The sequence below is a fragment of the Nannospalax galili genome, unplaced genomic scaffold (genome assembly GCF_000622305.1).
Source record: "Nannospalax galili isolate Female #2095 unplaced genomic scaffold, S.galili_v1.0 scaffold517, whole genome shotgun sequence".
Lineage (NCBI taxonomy): Eukaryota > Metazoa > Chordata > Mammalia > Rodentia > Spalacidae > Nannospalax > Nannospalax galili.
This window is the reverse complement of record NW_008340098.1, coordinates 48,672-63,632: the sequence shown is the minus strand read 5'-3', so window position 1 is coordinate 63,632 and position 14,961 is coordinate 48,672. Positions and strand designations below refer to the sequence as shown.

The following is a 14,961-nucleotide window of genomic DNA, read 5'->3' as shown; positions in this document are numbered from 1 at the left end:
ATGCATGGTGAAGGGATGCTGTCTGCCTTCCAACCTTTCCTGAAGCTGGGAAAAGGAAAAGAATGGTAGGGAAGTAACCATTCACACTGATCGTATCTTCACAGTCTGGCTGTGGTCCTGCATAGATGATTTGGCCTTTGGGATTTCGATTCAGGGTTTACTCATCCCTTTACCTTAGGTGCAACTGGTTTAAGTGGATTTTTTTTTTTTTTTTTAAAGGTATTAATGTTCCAGGCAGTGGTTTTGACCCTGAAATCCATACCTTAGCTTTTGGCTTCTATGAATCAATACTGTTGTCAAACAGAGCCCTGCTGTTCCTTAAGCCCACTCCCCCTGTCTGAGATAGTGAATACTGTTTATGAAGGGTCTGCCTCTCAGGGCCCCTCTGTATAGTCTGTGCATGGCAGTAATTCCAGCAATAATACATCCTCACACTGCATCATTCATGGGAACCCCACAAAAAGGTTTGAAATACCAGTGAAATATGAGCAGACATGTTAGCGATAAGAGGATTTGGACTGTGTCTTGGTGGGCAAAGGGAATGAAACTGCAGAAATCCAGTTGACCATCAAGAACTTTGGAGAATGATTTGAACACTGGACACAAGGTATATCCCCTTTTATTTTTTTCCCAACCCATTTCCTAATGTCATGTATGCCTGTTGTTACAGGTTTTTAAAAAAACAAAAAAGCTCCTCAGTGGTACTTCTGTTCAGCCTGTCTCAACATCCCAGGCATGTGAGAAGGATGTAGTGATCTTTGTCATCTTACTATAAACACATATATGTACCCACACACAGTACAAGACTATGCTATTTAGAAAATATGCCCACTATTTTGAAATTGCTGCTGTCAAGATAGCAGTATGCCTGATGTGAAGGAGCATTACGAATAACAAAGGGAGCATCTGGAAGAAAACTTGGATCCAAATTTTGCTGGGGTTTTTTGTCTGTTTTTTGTTTTGTCCTTCTCTAGCAGGCTGGGCGTAAGTTGCACATGCCTTTACTCCCAGCATTCAGGAAACAGCAGTAAGCAGATTTCTGTGAGTTTGATCTATATAGTGAGTGCCAGGTGAGCCAGTGCTATACACAAAGAAAAATTTCTTCACCAGTGACAGATTCTAAGTAAATACTGTTTAGGTCATAATTAAAGGCCATTCATGGAAAAGAGGGGAAAGCCCATACTTCACCAGAATTTGGTATTCAATAGGACATTTAAAGTCTTCTAATTTGAACTGTGTGCTGTAATATTAGTGCAGCCTCGTATAGGTACATTTATGTTTAATATTCAAAAGTATTTATAGAATTTAGGACAGTTTAACCCTTTAAGTCACATTCCAGATTTGGAGAAAGAAACAGTAATTAATGTACTTTGTATTCTGCTGGCCACCCTGCCTTCTACATCACACACTTGGTGTTCATAGCCCCTGCTCCAAACTCCACTAGAAACTCACATTTACTGTATTTCATTTTTTCTGGCTCTTACTATAGCCCAAAGTGATTATAGGTTTAGTATCTCTGTTCCAGCATCAGCCAAGACAATATGATACCCCATCTTCCTTCTTTGTCCCAGCATTCGCACAGCTAAGAGCCAAGAAATGTTCAAGGATTCAGGAGTGAAGTGTATGTTCTGAAGTGAAAAGGAAACGGAAGCCAGTGTTCTCCCAAATCTTGAGTACCTTGGGTAATCCCCATGGGATTTTAGAAAAGACGTGTTTCTGGGTAATCCCTCATGTCCAGCCTGTCCACTCCCCTCTTTGTGCTGGAAGAGGTTGAGTGATTCAGAATGAACCTCATGCAAGTGTCAGCTGCTAGTTTGTATTGGTGAAAATGGATTTTATCAGAAAGGCTTTTCTTTGTGGTTCCCTTAATCTGAGAATGGATGGACAGGAGGAAGAAATTTGGGACTGTCAGTTTCATTTAAAAAGGAAACGACATCGTGCCTCTTCTCTTGATCCATACTCCAGATTTAGATCCTTGATATTGCTGTTTACCAGAGTCCCCAAATAGCACCCAGCTAAATATTCACCTTCAGGAATACTCCAGAAGTTGCCAACTAGGTTCACTGCCTCAGGCTTCACAAAATGAAATTTTTTCTTACATCAGAAGTAAATACCAGTTTGTCTTTGTTTATTTAAAACAGTGGTTTCAGAAGTGGAACATTCATCTTACAAGTGAAAAGAAAAAACATTAGTCTGAACCGTTAAATTCTAGTTTGATGCTTAATTCTTTTTAACACAATTTTTATTGTAGCTTTTTTTAGTTTAACCTTTAAATTCATTCTGAAATGGTTTAATAGGTGCTACATTTATTCTTTGGGCTTTCAAGTAGCAATTTCCAGTGAACTTTTAAGACATACCTGATGCATATGCCTCCAGTGTGCCCCCTCCAGCTTCCAAGTAACATCTGCTGCAGGCCACTTCTCAGAGATGTATTCATAATCTATCATCTCAGTGTGGTTTATAAATGTTCTAAGTTGCCTAGTAGAACACTCCCTGAAATCTTAAGAGATTTTTAAGTAATCCATGTTCTTCATCCCATTAAATAAAAAATAAGGCCAAATAAAATAGCCTGGAGTTGTTTGCTCTGCTTCAGGTCTTAGCACCTATGTCTAAGACACTGAGGCTGCCTCTGGTATTCCATGTAACATTGTTTAAGGATAAGAGCTGGCCAGTGAGGGAGTTTTCCTTCTCTTGGGAAGAGGGTGCTTCCATGGATATACAGATGTAGGTCCTATCTCAGATGTGAATTAAAGACCTCACTGCCTTCCAGGTGAGATGAAATGTGCAGATTAAAGACCCATCAGTCACCAACCTGATTGTGTGTTACTGCTTTCCTCCACCTTAATGAGCTCTGTGGTTAAATGATTTGTTAGAGCGAAAGGGGCTTCCTCTGCTCAGACTATATTTTAGAGCTCACTGTCAATGAAACAAAGTTGTTTTCTCTTTGACATCACATCATAGCTAGAAGGGAAAAGTCTCCCCATTGTATTACAGCAATGTACTAAGTGAAAAAATTGGCCATGGTTAGTTTGCAGCTCAATTTATAGAACAGTCCAAAGAGACTTCGGGAAACATGATGACAGGCAGGGACCTTTCCTACATGTTTCAATACCTACATACCTATTGAACAAAAACAGTAGGTAAGACATTTCCTAAAGTTGAAGCAGTAGCTTCATAGAGTCTTGGTTACTTTATTTTTTTTAATGCTTTACATTTGATACAACTATTAAAGATCAATTTTAAAATAACTTTCCAATAATATATTTTAAGTAATATATATTTTAATATCTATGTAAAAAGTGACAGTGGAAGACTGAATTTCTCATATATGTTATGCTTAATGTAGGACCTCACTTGTTAAGGCACAAATTATTTCAAAGGAGTTACTCTAAAGATGCTCAGATTATTTCCCCCTCCCCCCAAAAAATGCAATAAGGGGAATAATTTGTGGCTTTATTTTTTATTTTACAAGAAAATTGTTTATTTACCACAAGCTATTTTTCCCCCTCTGGTGATAAGGTTTGTATAGACTGGTTTGGAAAATGCTAAACTTGTGTGTCTTTTGCCTTTTTAAAGGAATTGTTAACATTGGAATTGAGGGTATGTACAGAGAAGTTGGTGTCAACACCACTTAATAAGTCATATTTTTTCACAAATAAAAAATCATTTTAATAAGAATTCTAAGTATTTGCAATAAATATGTGTATATAGATTGTATGTATTCATATATTCTTATTTTTCATTTTATTATTAAGTAAAAGATAATTAAAAGTGAAATTTAAAACCTTGTAGTTTTTGGTAAATCTTGAGATGTGGCACATCTGAATGTGACATGGGGAAGGGCCCTTGAGTAGGTATGGGAGGTCACCACAGACTAGGAAAGAGTAAACAGTAATCTGGTGGTAAAACAGGGTAGTATATTTCCTTCAAAACTTAAAGTAAAAAATACTAAAGCGTCATAGCTTACGTAGCCATGTTTTCCCCCCTCGGTCTTTTCTCTCCTAACCACCTGATGTCACTAGAAGATGAAAACAGAGTAGTCTCTTTTAGTGAACCTGTGGTTGGCTTCTAAAACAGAATGGTAAGGAAATGTCAAGAAAAACAGGCTTTTCTTGTTCTACAGTGATTGATATGTAAAGCATTCACAGCCATTATACTCCAGGCCCTAAGGGGTGTTGAAGAAATAACTCTTAAAAGATATTTCTGTTTCCCAGACAGTCTCTGAGAAAAGAGTTTCATAGTCAGATTCATGTCCTACTTTCCTGATCTGGACAGTTCAGAAAGCTTAGTGTGTCCAAGAGGAACGAATGTTCCTTGGTTAACTATTTTGGGATAAATTTGAAGAACAGGGAAATGAGTACTGGGCAACTATTAGAAGTTAATTATCTACAGTCCCACACCTGGGTTGTTGTCACATCTTGGAACTCACTTTGTGATTGTAAAATAAGTGATTTTAAGATATGATTGGCAGAGCAAAAAAAGGGCTAGATGTAGCTCAGCACTAAAAGTGCTTACCTGATAACGCACATTCCTGTGTTCCATCCTCAGCACTTCAGGAGAAAGACAGTAATTTCCCCAAAGAAAAATTGCTAAGACCACATTTTAAAGAATGTACCCATGACTAATATTACAGTTCACTAGTTGATTTTCCCCAAAATTGCTCTGCTCTATTTCTTTTGGGGCAGAAGAGATAAAAGACTTTTTTAAAACTTGGTTTCCAAAGCATGTGGGTTACCAAAGAAATTGGAGTTAATTCAGCCATCCAAGAGACAACAGTGTTACAAATCTTAACTGAAAATGTACTATTTCTAAAATATATTTCTTGGATGCTGGGGAGATAGCTCAGTGGGTAAAGTTCTCAGTGCACAAGCATAAGGATCTGAGTTTGGGTCCCCAGCACTTTCATAAAAGTGGCAACACCAGCTCTGGAAAAGTGGGGAAAGGCTGTCTTGGGAGCTCCAGGTTTGGTGAGAAGCCCTGTCTCAAAAACTAAGATGAAGAAGCAGTTGAGAAGGACATCTTGATGTCAACCTCTGGCCTTTATTTGCCCAGGTGGGCAAGTGCACCTAAATACACACTTGCACATTCATACACCACACACAAAGGAAATTAGTAAGTTTCGGAACATCTGCATCATAATTCCTAGTATAATAGATGAAGGTGAAATATTCATTAAAAGTACTCTACTTTGTAGTTATTTAAATGGGTCAGCTACCTCATAAGCAAAAATTTTATTTTGCATGATGACATGGGAACCTTAAGGTATACAGCAGTTCAGTGAGAAAGTAGTATACCAGAACACAGGACAGCTTCAGGGTGTACCCCCAACTATCATTTATTTACTTCCAGAATCTTAGAAAGCTGTGTTCATTGTTTTCACACTACCTCAACTGATCCTCAGATTTCTCACTTCTAACTTTTAAAAAAATCATTACTATTTTTCTGTGTATGCATGTATTGCCTGCATGTAGGTAAGTGCACCCATATTGTGCAATGTCTGCAGAGGTCAAAAGAGGCTGTCAGATCCCCTGGGACTGGAGTTACATACAGTTGTTAGCTGCCATGTGGGTGCTAGGATTCAAACCTGGGTCTTCTGCAAGAACAACCAGTGTTCTTAACCGCTGAGCCATCTCTCCAGCCCCCATGTTACTATTTTAAATATTTATTGGGCCCTTATAATGTGTTCAGCCCAAGTGCTGGTTATGCAAGGATAAGTAAAACTGATCTACACTGAAAACTTCTTCCTAAAATTGTAACCATGCAGCATTGTAGTTTAGGGCTCAATAACTCAAGGAGCAATCAATGCTGTATGTTTCCCAGGACTTGCTAAATGTATGAGTTGTAAAATGGAAGCATTTGAGGCACCTGAGCAAGATGGAGAAGCATGAAGAAAAGGCATTTCCCCTAGAGGAAAAAACAGTATGAAAGTGAGGAGCCACATGTTAATATAATGTACCCTTTTTTGAGGTCATTGGAATATATAATGTGAGAGACACAGGCTTAATAACATGTTGGGATGAGAACAGTTTTAGGAATTTTTTTTTTTTTTTTTTTTTTTTTTTGGTGTTTTTGAGACAGGGTCTCCCTGTAGCCCCAGCTGGCTTGGAACTCACCTTGTAGACCAGGCTGGCCTTGAACTTAGAGATCTGCTTCCCCGAGTGCTGGGATTAAAGTGCGCCACCATGCCCACCTAGGAAATTTATTTTTTTATTTTATGTATATGTGTGTATTGCCTGCATGTAGGTAAGTGCACCCATGCCGTGCAATGCCCATGGAGGTCAGAAGAGGCTGCTGGATCCCCTGGGACTGGAGTTACCAACAGTTGTTAGCTGCCATGTGGGTGCTGGGATTTGAACCAGGGTCTTCTGCAAGAACAACCAGTGTTCTTAACCACTGAGCCATCTCCAGCCCCCAGAAATTTTTTTTGGTCTTTTTGAGACAAGGTCTCCGGAGCTGTAGCCCCAGCTGTCCTGGAACTCACTATGTAGACCAGGCTGTCCTTGAACTCACAAAGATCCGCCTGCCTCTGCCTCCCAAATGCTGGGATTAAAAGCATGCACCACCACGCCCAGCTCAGAAATTATTTTTTAAGCATGAATTTCATGTCTCCAAGAAGGAACTAAGTCCCTTTATTTGAACTCGTTTTTGTTTTTTTGTTTTTTTCCTCTGCAATGGATGGATATCAGTGTTCTTGTTTATTTTTCTATCCTACTATAGAATTGGCCTTTTAAAGTCACAGAATTAACATGCAGTTCAACCCTTTTCATTTTCATCACCCATGTCCTAATTCTTCAGGATTTTAGGGGTGGAAAGGTTTGAAAAGTCATCAGTACTTTTGAATTTTCCTTACCCCTTGTCTTTAGATATTTGGATCCACACTTGATTTTTATATAGAGAGAGATAGATATTATTAAGTGTATGCCACCAAATAATGAATTTTCAGCTCTGTCCAGGATGTTTCCTGTACTTGGTGTCTTCAACAGATTAGGTTTATCATAGAGACTATATAGTCTTCAGCCTTAACCAGAAGGGTCAGGGAGATTCCTAGAAGGAGATGAAACCTGAAAAAGTCAGATAATCAGTTGTGGCTGTTGTGCCCAGATCTAGCAACCCCCAGTGACCACCAAGGAGTCCAGAGAGTGTGCAAAAGCAAAGAGCCTTTATTCTGGTTTAAGCTCGGGCCCTCAGATTTCACCAATGCAGCAGATCCAATTGAGAGCCCCGAGCCAGGGTGGAGTAAGCTTTTTATAGGGAAGTTTCACAGACGCCCCTGCATACCAGGCATCCTTTAAAATGATTGGATGGCCCTATGTCCTGAGTAGGGGAAGATTCTGATTGGTAGGGGCTGTCTGTAGGGCACTGGAATGTGCTGACTTATCTTTGGGGCCAGAAGGGCCAGAAGTTTCTGTTTTTACCTTATATGGCTTCTACATGCCCAGGGGAGGGCGGGGGGCAGCAACTGAAGGTTTACAACATGTCTGGGCTTGTCTGGGCCTGCCTGAAGAAGTTAGCCAACATAGAGTTAGTGCACCTGACTCTTCAGTGGCTAGATAGTGAGTTCTCCTGAACCTCAAGGTCGTTTTTCCTCTATCTCAGAATTAAGAGCTTGATCCTCATCGAACGTCAAAACCTAGAGGATGCAGGAGGGAGAAGAAAGAAATGTCAGAAGTGGTTTTTAAATGGACTGAAGTATGAACTGAGTGACTCTTTTTAATAGTACTTTTTAAAAAATGATTTTCAGGTTGATTTCACATCATGTATTGCCATGTAACATGAAATTTGGCTTGAGACATTTTGTGGGCTATAGAATGGTTTTCTGTTGAATGCGTTTCTACAAATCAGTGTTTGGGGCTGTGTGTCTCGACTTCATTGAACACTGAATTAGGCTAACAAGCTAACACTCGATTTTGTTATATTTAATCAGGACTCTTTTTTTTGTCTTTTTTTTTTTTTTTGTTTTTTTTTGGGACCGGGGCTCCCTTTTTGAGACAGGGTCTCCCTGTAGCCCCAGCTGTCCTGGAACTCGCTATGTAGACCAGGCTGGCCTTGAACTCACAAAGATCCGCCTGCCTCTGCCTCCCAAGTGCTGGGATTAAAGGCATGCACCACCACACCCGGAGACTCCTCTTTGTAAGAATGTAACTTTTAAATTAGCTCATTAAGAAAGCAATGCATTTTATCATATGAAATATTTGAAGATACATGAGAGTTTATTTTATACATAACCCAACTCCTTCCTATGAATGTGTGATATATAAAATTTTACATGTCTTGGGTTGATTCTTTCAAAAACTAGAGTCCTTTTTCAGATACCTAGAATTTGGAAATGAAGTTGGTCTTTGACCTCCAAGTCAGCAATTCTTTTCCTGTTAGTTTTTCAGGTAATAGCAACTTGGAGACTTTAGTAGTGACTCTGCTGAACCTGTATATAATCACTTGGAACACATCTAAATTAAGTTCTTCCAGATTCTCGAATTTGGCCACCCTTTGTTAGAGAAAAGGAGAGGAGCTGGATGTGGTAGTACACACCTGAAATCCTGGCACTTAGCAAGTTAAGGCAGGAAAATCAGGAGTTCAATGTTATCATCAGTTACACTGCATATTCAGTACCAGACAGGACTATAGGAGACACTGTCTTCGAGAGAGGGCATGTTCTAGGCTAGGAAGATTATAAAGTACTAGTCACTAAGTAAATTTCTTGGAAAAATTCATGAAATCTCTAGAAACCATGAAAGGTCTAGAGTACATGACAGATGAATCTCTAGAAATCACAATTTTCTCTAGCCATAAGTGCTTTGATCAGTTTTCTCAGAACTCAATTCAGTGACTCAGTACATCACACCTCTCACCAGCACCAAGAGAATCAGGATGAAAGAAATGACCTTAATATCAACCGTGCTCACTTGGAAATCTCTGTGCAGTAGGCCTTAGCATTTTGACACATGTACATTCTGCCTTTCAGCTCCAAAGTCTTATTTCTCATTTGTCGTATAGAAGCTACCTTAAGAGTTGAATGTATAATAATGGTTCTCCACATAGGCAAATTGTGTTCTATCTTAACTCATGTTGAATAAAGGCAGTTTTACTGTAGTAGTTACGCCTTTTCTTTTCCAAAGGAACAAGGGATACCTGGTGGATGACTTACCTGCTTGTCGCTCCTTCCTTGTACGTGATTGCACCGTTGTCCCTGAACCATCACTAACTATAGTGTTAGTCTCTTTAGGAAACATTCAAAACACACCTTTAATCCCACCACTCAGAATACAGGAAAAGACTCCATCGAGCTCAGCATCATACCTACAATACAGGCTTGCCTCTGAAGGAGCCTAGTGCTAGCTTGTAAAGGAGTCCTACTGTGGAAAGTAACAACAAGGTGGTCATTAACAACAGTACTAATTGTTATCAAACATTAACAACTTTGGGTATTTTTGCTTTAAGTTTCTGCAGTTTGGGCACATCCAAAACTCCATAGTCTGCGCTCATTCCCTTTGCCCAGCGCACAGCTGTGACCATTCATTCTGAATTCTGATTTTCATGGCAATCTTTCTTAAAATGCTCCACAGATCCACAAAGTTTGCAACCACCACCATCAGCATAGACTCCTTTGGGGTTGTCAGGGTAGGATCTGGGCAGGTGTCCCATCTCCCCGCAAACAAAACATTTTGTAAAAGGAAATTCACCAAGATCAGGGTCCACATTAGCTCTGCACTTGTTATCTCATGCTCTGTGGCCCACTGGTAACATGTTCCGGTACCCATGTCCTGATTTTCAAGAGCAGCTGGACAATCAGCAATTCCATGGTCAGGTTTTCTACAATGGACACACCATTGCATTTTTCTTTGCTGGTTGTCTTTTTGATCATCTTTCCTGTTGGCTGTCTTTAAAGCAACTGCAATCTCTTCTCTTCCTCACTGTCTGTTGCTAGCATCTCCCCATTGTGAACATCTGCAAGTTCTGTCTTGGGTATTCCATGAATCCATCCACAACCTTCGTTTGAGTACTCTTTTTTTCTTTTTGTTCTTTTTATGTTTTGTTTGGGGTACATCATTTTTAAGGGACAGTCCTATTGGCTTTAAGTTGGTAACACTTTTTCATGTCCTCCCATGATGTTACAGGCAAGGGTATTTTACTCTGTGTGGTAGTAACTCCAGCCCATGTATTCACGGGTACTTTACCAGTCCTAGATGATCCTCCAGAGCAGCTGAGTGAGCAAGAGAAACCTGGCCCTGGACAGGGATGTGGCCATTGCAAACAGAAGAATATCTTATTTTTTGTCTTATGTGTATGCGTGTTTTGTAGGCTGTATCTAAGTGTACCCATGCATGTGCCTAAAGAGGCCAGAAGAGGATGTCAGATCCCCTGGTAGTGAAGTTACAGATGGTTGTTAGCTGCCATTTGGGTGCTGGGAACCAAACCTGGGGCTCTGGAAGAACAGCAAGTGCTCTTAATTGCTGAGCCATCTCTCCAGCCCTTAATTAAAAAAAAAAAAAAATTTTATTTTATGTGTATGCATGTATTGCCTGTATGTAGTTAAGTGCACCCATGTCCTACAATGCCCACAGAGGACAGAAGAGACTGTCAGATCCCCTGGAACTGGAGTTACAGACAGTTGTTAGTTGCCATGTTGGTGCTGGGATTCAAACTCGGGTCTTCTGCAAGAACAGTCAGTGTTCTTGACTGCTGAGCTACCTGTCCAGTGTACCCCCCCAGCCCTTAATTTTTGAACAGCTTTGTTAAAGTATAATTGAAGGCTAGTGAGATAACTCAGCAGGAAAAGACACTTGCCACCCAAGCCTGAGGACATGAGTTCAATTCCCAGGACTCATTTAAAGATGGAAGAAGAAAACTGAGTCCACAAAGTTGTCCTCTGATCTTCACACATGCATTATAGAACATAAACCCTCATACATCATGGACACACACATAATCACAATTTAAAAATTAAAGTAGCTGGCGTGGTGGCGCACGCCTTTAATCCCAGCACTTGGGAGGCAGAGGCAGGCAGATCTCTGTGAGTTCAAGGCCAGCCTGGTCTACATAGTGAGTTCCAGACAGCTGGAGCTACAGGGAGACCCCGTCTCAAAAAGACCAAAAAAAAAATTATAGTTGATTTATAAATTATGCACAGATATATATGTATAATATTTGCATATCACCACAACCAAGATAATGAACATGCTGGGTGTGGTGACACACACCTTTAATCCCAGTACTTGGGAGGCAGAGGCAGCCAGATCTCTGTGAGTTCAAGGCCAGCCTGGTCTATATAGTGAGGTCCAGGCCAGCTGGGGCTACAAGGAGACCCTGTTTCAAAAAAGACCAAACAAAACAAAACAAAACAAAAAACAGGTAATGAAGGCACCCTTTTGCTTGCCAGAATCTTTCCTGGCCCTCCTTGATATGATCCTCAATTAATAAATTTTGTGTGTCTGCGGTGTGTGTGTGAGCTGTGTATGTGTCATATGTTCACGTATGTGGCCTGTACATGTGCATGTAGAGGCCAGAGAACGATGTTAGGTGTCCTGCTCTATCCCTTTCCACCTTATTTCTTTGAAACAGTGTTTCTCACTGAACGTGGAGGTAGGCTGGCAGCCAGCAAGCCCCATCAGTCTTCCTATTATTTTCCATTTTATATTAATGGAGTCAAGCATTATTTTTTTTTTCTTGGCTGCTTTCACTCAGCTTTATTTGTGTGCTAGGAATTGAACCCAGGGTCCTGCACATGCCAGATAAGCATTCTACCATTGAACTATATCTCTCCAATCCCCTCAGCTCAATTATTTTGGCATTCATCTGTGTTGTCAAGAGTATAGGAAGTTGATTCCTCTTTTTTTGCTGGGCAGTACTGTAGGGCTATCTCGGAGTTTAGCCACTCACATATCATGGGTAGTTGAATTGTTTTTACTTTTTCACTATTCTCAATATGCTTTGTGCACATCTTCAAATAGACACTTGCTTTTGTTTCTCTTGAGCAAATACCTACAAGTGGGATGCTGGGTAACTTGACACCCACATATCTCCTTTCATGGAGTGTGCATGGATTAATTTTTTACATAGGGGGAAGTATATATCAAAGTTCTTTTCTCTGTGTATTGATATCTAGTTGGTCTAGTACACTTAAAAACTCTTTTTTTTCCAATGGATGACTTTTTTTTTTTTTTTTTTTGTCTTTTTGAGACAGGGTCTCCTTGTAGCCCCAGCTGTCCTGGAACTCATTATGTAGACCAGGCTGACCTCGAACTCACAAAGATCTGCCTGCTTCTGCCTCCCAAGTGCTGGGATTAAAGGCATGCACCACCACACCCAGCCTCCAATGGATGACTTTTATACCTTTTTTGAAAAACAGCTGTGCATGCATTTGTGTATGAACTTTGTGGACTCTATTCTATTCTTCTGGCAAAGGTGTATACCCTTGAACATTACCATGTTGCCTGGGTTACAGCAGCTTTAGAGGTGCCTTACAATCAGATAGTGTTAGTAAGCATCCAACTTTGCTCTTTGTGAAGTTGCATAAGATGTATTAGAGCCTTGATTTCTATGTTCATTGGAGAGTCAGGTGTTCTACAAAAGTGGGATTTTGATTGGAATATATTTAATCATTTATTTATTTTTGGAAGAAGGTCTCACTCTGTAGCCCTGGATTCCTGAAATTTACTATGTAGCCCAGTATGGTCTCAAACTCATGGTAATCCTCCTGCCTCAGCCTCCCAAATGCTGGGATTATAGGCATGAGCCACCATTCCCATCTTGGTTGGGATTTACCCTTAAATGATGCTGTATATAAAATTAATCCTAAATGGTATCACAAAATTAACCCTATATATCATAAATATTTATTTCAATTTTAAAGCAAACACTCATCCAGGTATAAAATCAGTACTCAGGAGGTAGAGGGAGGGGGGATCACCATGAATTCCAGGCCAGCCAGGGCTACATAATGAGATCCTAGCTTTAAAAAAAAAAAAAAGTAGGGCCAGCAAGATTGTTCGGTGGGTAAAAGCATTTGTTGCACAAGCCTGATGACCTGACTTCCATCCTGGAACCCATACAGGAAGGAGAGAACACACTCCTGAATGTTGTCCATTGACGTCTACGCCTAGACCATAGCATGTGCTGCCTATTCATACCACACCACACCCTCCCACTCACACAAATAATAAAATAATTTTTTTTTTTCGGTCTTTTTGAAACAGGGTCTCCCTGTAGCCCCAGCTGTCCTGGAGCTCAGTATGTAGACCAGGCTGGCCTTGAACTCACAGAAATCTGCCTGCCTCTGCCTCCCAAGTGCTGGGACTACAGGCGTCCGCCACCAAGCCCAGCAATAAAATAATTTTTAAAGTAATCATTTCTGACCAAATTGATGGATGCAAATGTTCAGTTTCTTTTTCTTTTTTTTTGCTTTTTTTAAAGACAGGGTCTCCCTGTAGCCTCAGCTGGCCTGGAACTTGCTATGTAGACCAGGCTGGCTTCTATCTCACAGAGATCCTGTGATATCCCTCTGCCTTCCTGAGTACTGGGATTAAAGGCATGAGCCACCACACCTGGCTTCTTTTTCTTTTTAAAATATTAAAATATTTTATTTATTTATTTATTTATTTATTTATTTATTTATTTATTTATTTATTGGTCTTTTTGAGACAGGGTTGCCCTGTAGCCCCAGCTGGCCTGGATTCACTATGGAGACTAGGCTGGCCTCACACTCAGAGATCTGCCTGCCTCTCCTTCCTCAGTGCTGGGATTAAAGCCATGGGCCACCACACCCGACTTATTATTTTTGTGTATGAGTGTATTGCCTCCATGTGTATAAATGCATCCATGCCATGCAATACCTTCAGAGGTCAGAAGAGGACATTGGATCCCTTGGAACTAGAGTTAAGTACGGTTGTTAGCCTCCATGTGGGTGCTGGGAACCAAACCTGTGTCCTCTGCAAGAGCAACAAGTGCTCTTAACCACTGAGTCATCTCTCCAGTCCCTCTTTTTTAAAAAAAAAAAAAACAAAAAAAACCTAAAGAACATTTATTTATTCTTCACCAGACTTTACCCAGGAGGACATAACAAAACTGAGTCACCACCCGCCACCCCACCTTGAAGGGTTAGTACTGTCGATGTGATAAAGCAGATATGAACAGTTTCAAGGACCGGAACCAACTTTAACTGACAAAGAACAATTTCTATCTGAATCATCATTAAAATGTTTAAGTAAAAAAAGAGAGAAGAAAAAGAACAAAGGGGCAATGGAGGTTTCAGACTGAAAAGCTCAGTGTTTCCTGTGATACATTCAATCTTGCCTAGAGTGTAACAAAATGGAAACAGGATTACTATAAAACAGAACTTTCACAACAGCACGCTGTACACACCTGTTCCAAGCCCACCCCCAGCTCCTAATGCTTCCAACACAATTATTTCCCAGCCTGCTGGGCCTGCCGACGAAGGAGCACGTAGATCTTCACTTTGATCCAGTCTTTGTTTGTAGGGCTGGTATGTCTGGGTATCAGCTCCGTAAACAAGACAGCTGAGATCTGCCAGATCATCGATGAAATCAAACAACTGACTGATATCATATGTGATGGAGGGACTGTTGGGATCCATTCTCTTCAGATGTTCTTCATACATTTTACAAACGCCTTCCGTGCATTCATTCACAGATTCATAGTCTGCATAAGTTCTGCCTTCTGGCCTCTTGGTAGGCTGTACCAGCAAAATGGTGTGAGACATCGCCCGCCAAACGCTTTGCTGCAGCCTCCACCAACACTGCCGCCTCAGCACATGAGCTCAGCCGCTACGCCACCAACAGCCAATACAGTCCCTCTTTTTTTTTTTTTCAGTACTAACTTTGCTTCCTCTACCTTGCTTAACAGTTATAGTATCTTCTTTGTACAGTCTTTTGGATTTTTTAGTCAGCTAACAATGTCATCTCTAAGGACAGAAGTTTTATTGTGGATCATGTTGCTCCATTTTTC

The 14,961-nt window shown here is 40.5% G+C and overlaps 1 protein-coding gene and 2 pseudogenes across 4 annotated transcripts in view; 1 reads left to right on the top strand and 2 right to left on the bottom strand.

Annotated features, from left to right (window-relative positions):
• Positions 1-3,712, top strand: part of Asxl2 (ASXL transcriptional regulator 2) — a 111,461-nt gene extending 107,749 nt beyond the window's left edge. For all 4 annotated transcript variants that reach the window (XM_029564455.1, XM_017798637.2, XM_008834991.3 and 1 more), the window contains one exon: positions 179-3,712. The gene's annotated coding sequence lies outside the window, so the exon portion shown is untranslated. The remainder of the gene's footprint in view (positions 1-178) is intronic.
• A 5,690-nt stretch (positions 3,713-9,402) lies between these two features.
• Positions 9,403-13,084, bottom strand: LOC103735699 (annotated as a pseudogene).
• Positions 13,085-14,400: 1,316 nt separating this feature from the next.
• Positions 14,401-14,716, bottom strand: LOC103735650 (annotated as a pseudogene).
• Between the last annotated feature and the right edge of the window lie 245 nt (positions 14,717-14,961).